The following is a 5,447-nucleotide window of genomic DNA, read 5'->3' on the forward strand; positions in this document are numbered from 1 at the left end:
AATCCTAGGTTTTAATATACTTTGAACTACTGTGTTATTTTAATTTGAACTTCATATTTTATTTTTTATTTTTACATAAACATGATTTTAACTATTGTTTTAGTTTTGATCTTCATGGTTGTTTTTTTAATAACAGCAGATATCTAAGTTTTTTTAAGAAGGTAAAATCCTAGACTTTTTTAATAAACATCAAACCACTTTGTTATTTTTTTGTATCTAGTTTTTAAAAAGTGAGAACATTTTTTTATTTTTTAGCTTTTCCTTTTTATTTTAGTTTGAACTTTATTTTATTCTTTAGTAACGAGGAATCATCTGAGTTTTTTTAACCTTCGTACTTCTCTCTTATTTTACTTTGAACTTAGAAAAAAATATTTGAACTTTTTCATTTTTTGATATTTTATTTTCTGCACATGAATTTTATACACGAACATTTTATCGTATTACATATTTTGACCTTATTCATTTCTTATATTTGAACTTCTTTCTCTTTCTTTTATATACACAAAAAGAAAATAGAATCACATATTCTTTGTACGACACAAACGGGCTACACCTACCTACTTACGTCATGTTGATGCATAAGTTGTCTGTACGTATATGCCGATGAATGATTGATTTAAGTCAGCTGCTCACTGCACTTTATATAGAAGAAACACACCTAATGGAGGGACATGCAATGCAAGGAGTCATACAGTCACGCTTGAACTTTTACTGTTACAGCTCATTTGGCTCCCCTGATTTCATTTCATTTGGTGGAAATGAAATGAAATGAAATCTCCATCAAGATTTTATTTGCCTGAATCCAAATTACAAATCCAAATTTCATGTTTGGCTGGCACTAGCATTTTGAGATGAAATCCTTACCAACACCAAAATGAGCAAGAATGTAACACTGAACCTTTGATGTTCACACGTACAAAAATGGTTTGCATTAAATTGAACCGTAGAAGTACACATAAATGAAAAACAGAAGGAGGAGCTTCAACATAGGACTTTGTGAAAAGTTCAATCTTAACAGTACAGCAGAGGTTCATAGCAACATAAAATTATCACAATTTAGCCAAGATTACATAAAACTGAAGCTTTGCAGCTTTGCATTACTAGCTCCACCAAGGAAGATTTCCATTGCTTGATTTGCTTGAGGATCCTTTTTTCCTCATTTTTTCATTCAACACCATACTTCTTCCAAAACTTGATGCCCTTTTGCATGTAGAAAGCGGTTTCTTTTATTTTTCCTGCAAACTAACATGAGAAATGGTCTCATACTGTACATGTAAACAGTCATCAATGGAAACTGCAGTTTGTAAGCTATAATGGCGACATTAGCGAATTGTATATTTTCTAATAATGGTAGAAAAAGAGTAGAATTTTACTTGAGATATTGCGTACAATATACTGGTTTGAGAGTACAACAAACAAAAATGGAATTCTATGTTCTGAACTTCCAACTTTGACAACAAGATTAATGTAAATTGCAGATACAATACAAACAAAGCAGATCATAACAACATGGCGATATTGGCTATCTCTTCAGGTGCCCGAGGGGACGTTTACATGTTTATAGCTGATCATACACAAGTAGCAAGCTTCAATTTAGCTTATAGGATATGTGTATTTATCATCTATGGTCACATGTACTACTCACTTTGTTTACACAAGCATGCAAGCAAATATACAAGACAAGCACAATTTAAATTTTGTGCCACAAAGAGAGGTGTGCAAATGTGCCATACAGAAGAGAAATGAACATGTTTTGAGGTATGGAGGAAATACACTCCCAAGGACAGTAGCAGAAATGACCATATTTCTTTTGCCTAAATCTGAACGTATACTATGACGATATACTACTACTAATATTGTTTCAGCGCAGTCTAGTAAAAGGAAGCAGCAAGGAAAAGTAACAACATTTTCAGAGAGCATTTCAAAGAACATTTTCAGAGAACTCCAAGCAAAAGTAATATATCTCTGCAGTTTCATTCCTCAAAGGGAGATAGAACAAAGTAAATCTGGGTCACTACTAGCGCACGATCAGTACATACATATCTACTATTGTTAAATGTAGGCCACGGCTACAATACTACAACAGAAAACGTCATCCATGGCAATGAATATACAACTGAACTTCAGACACTAGCCACCTACACTGCCGTCCTAGTGGGAGAGAGGAGGGAGGTCTAGTGCTCGGTCGTTGCGCCGACGGAGCAGAGTGCAGGCGCGCTGGAGGAGGGCGGGCCGTACCAGAGAGCAGGTCGCACCAGAGGGGAGGGCAGGCCGCGCCAGAGCGCAGGGCAGGTCGCACCCGGGCGGAGGGGAGGGGAGTCCACGAACGGGGCATGTCCTCTGCTACGGCGGGCGGAGCTGGTTTCGGTCGCCGGAGGGTGGACGGGGAGGCGCCCATGTCCGGGGCAGAACATCGAGGAGGCGTGCGTCGCAGGGGGTCGTCGTGTGAGGAGGAGCTGGGCGATGTCAGGGGCACCCTAGGTGGCAGCGGAGGCGCGACGGCGTACCAGAGGTAGGTGACGGGGTCGGGCGCCGGCGCTTCATAGAGGGAGGCGGCGCCGGGGTCGCACGCCAGTGCTTGGTGGTGGCAGGCGGCGGTGGGATCAATCCCGGCCGGATCCGGGGGAAGGAGGCGGTCCGGTGGCCGGATCCGGGGGAGGTGGTGTCGCGGCGGCCGGATCCCGGGGAGGGAGCTGCGCGGCGGCCGGATTTAGGACCGGTGGCGGACCGGTGGCTGGTTCTCGAGGAAGGGGATGGGGTGGTGCGGGAGGTGCGGGACTGGGTGGGTTTTCTTATTTATTTTTCTCCGTGGCTTCGGAAGTTCGGGAACGCCTCTTCGTGCGCTATATAAAGAGCCGTGATCCAAATAACTATTTTAATTTCAGAATTAGAATAATGTTGTCCCATATATATATATAACAACATTATTCTAATTCTAAAATTAGAATAACTGTTTGAATGACTGAGCGCCTATAGGGGCGAGCAAATTGTTCCCGAGATCTCAAAGAAGAAGAAAAAAGCCTGACCAACCGCCCCCATCTCCGGCGCTATCACTCTCCCCTTGATCCTCAGACCCACCCGCCGCAGGGGACTACCCAACCGTCGCCGCCCCTGACCCTGCGCACCGCCGCCCCCGGAAACCCCAGCCACCCCTGCCCTCGGCAACCCCAGGCGCCGCCGCCCCCGCCGCCGGGCTGGATCCCATGCACAGACGTCAGCCCTAGATCCCACGCGCCATCGCTGTCGTCTCCGAGCTCGCCACCGACGCCGAGTTTCCTGAATCGGTACGCTGCCCGACGCCCATTCCACCACCGCCGACCACCGGCTCGCCCCGCCCCCCTCCTCGATCTACCGCGGCGACGGCCTCCCTGCCTCTGTACAGCGCCTCCCTCCCCTGGATCCATGGCGGCGGCGGCGTCACTCCCCTGGAACCACAACGGAGGCCTCCCTCCCCCTTGATCCACGGCGGAGGCAGCCTCCTCTGCTTCCAGCGCGACCATTCTACTACATGCCATTATCCCGTCCGGTGTCATCCACCTCCTGTCCATTTTGAAGTTCAATTTGTTTCTGCCCAACATGTAGTAGCCTATGTTGCGGCAACTTGATCTTTCTCCAAAACTAGTGTAGCCGCTACTAGTACTATTAACAGTACTGAGTTGTGATTTACTAAAGAAAGAAGCTAAAGTAGAAAGTTCATAGAAAAGGAATGAAAATCACTTCTCCAGATGATGTAGTCTGGGCCTCCCCATGACTCCATCGACACAGGTATCCCATGCTCGACGACATCTCGTTCTGGATGCAAGCTCCGGCGCGGTGGAGGCATGCAGCCTTGTTCCCTTCGCGCACTACATCTTGTGATGCTCGCGCACACCTCGACCCACCGCTACCAGCGACGGCCACCACTTTTACCTTCCTCCACAGGTGTGTTTGAACCGCAGCATAGGGGATTTGAGCCGCCGCCAGCCATCGAGTACGGAGAGGCGTCCAGCCCAGACTTCGTGTCTGCCATCTTCCTCTCCTCACGCACCGGCCGCTGCCTTTCTCTTGCCCGGCGTTGCCTCCTAACCTTCCTCATGGTAGTTTCCTTCATCGAGGATCTTCCCCGGTGGTGGTGAGCCTCCTCCTCCCATGCGTGTGTCAACTTGGTCCAAAAACAGAAAAGCCCCAATTTGGGAGAAATTGCTTGCTGTCCTGAACTACTCTGTTTATTTATCCTCTCAATTTTTATTGATTTCTGGTGCTTTTGGGAGTAATTAGTCAATTTTGTTTTTGGTTGGATGTCATTTCCAATAGATAGAGATGGTTTTCTATAGTTGAATGTCTACATGTTCATTCATATGCTCAAGAAAAATAGTATGGCTGCACACGGTCAACTATTCTTCACCATTTTGTGCAGTAATTAGTATGGCTGGCCATTTTCAGTGGTAATTAGCATGGCTGCAGTCCTCTGTGTCGATTTTCAGCAAGCCAACTTTAGTTAAGTATGCGTGTCGACATGTCGTGCGTGTGCAGACATCTTCAGTTAAGTATGCAGTGTTGCTCAACATGTGTGGACTGCAGTGCACGCGTGCTCCTGTGTGTTGCTATTAGGTAAACCATGCGAGCCAGCTCGAATCCCCAAAACATGAGGAGCACTGCCGCCAGGAGCATGCTCGCGCAGCTGCCTGTCAAAGCTGACGAGGTCACAAATACATGCGTCGAGAAGTTCCTATAGAGCTGTAGTATTATTCTTCAGAGTTCAGATAACTGAATTTTGGGCTGCTGCTAGAACCTGATGGCCTCCAGCTTGTAAAAGGATATTCAGAAGTTTCTGTAAACAAAAGTTCAAAATTCAAAAGAAAGAGTGTTATGTACTCCTGCGTCTGTCCTAAGTCTGGTGTGATATTAAATTGCATTAAAAATAGGAAAAAGTAATGAGTTCAATTTAAAATAATGGAGAAGTTCGATCTTTATAAACCAAGAAGAAGAAAAAAACCTCATCAATAAAATGTTAACTCTAGACGTTGAGATTTAAGTAAAATGGGTAGATCAAAGAAAATGTTTGGTGTTTTAAAATAATTCTCTCGTTCCATTACAAATTTGAAACAAAAAATGCTGTATCTGAAAATAGTTCCTCCTACATGGAGTGTGTTTCATATACGAAAAAAGGAATAAAAATTCAAAGTCTAAAAAGATAAGGAAGTTCAAATTTAAATAAGTGAGTGGTTTGATGTTTATAAAAATAAGTTGTTTGATGTTTATAAAAATCTTAGATTTTTCCTGATACTAAAGATTAAAACCACAAAGTTCAATTTTAAAAAACTGAGTAGTTTAATGGATATTAAAAACTCAGTTTTTTCTCTTTACTAAATAATAAAATCAAAGAAGTTCAACTTTTAAAAAGCATAGCGTTTGATATTTATTTGAAAAACTTAGTTTTTTTGTTACTAAAGAATAAGACCAATAAG

At 43.7% G+C, this 5,447-nt stretch overlaps 1 long non-coding RNA gene across 1 annotated transcript; it reads right to left on the reverse strand.

Annotated features, from left to right (window-relative positions):
- Window positions 1-914: 914 nt before the first annotated feature.
- Window positions 915-3,197, reverse strand: LOC125544171 (uncharacterized). The gene is made up of 2 exons (XR_007299300.2): window positions 2,239-3,197; window positions 915-1,242 (listed from the first exon to the last, which is right to left on the reverse strand). It is a non-coding gene; the product is annotated as an uncharacterized LOC125544171 (long non-coding RNA).
- Window positions 3,198-5,447: the final 2,250 nt, after the last annotated feature.

The sequence above is a fragment of the Triticum urartu genome, chromosome 3A, assembly GCF_056163025.1.
Source record: "Triticum urartu cultivar PI428250 chromosome 3A, HENAU_Tu73, whole genome shotgun sequence".
Taxonomy (NCBI): Eukaryota; Viridiplantae; Streptophyta; class Magnoliopsida; order Poales; family Poaceae; genus Triticum; species Triticum urartu.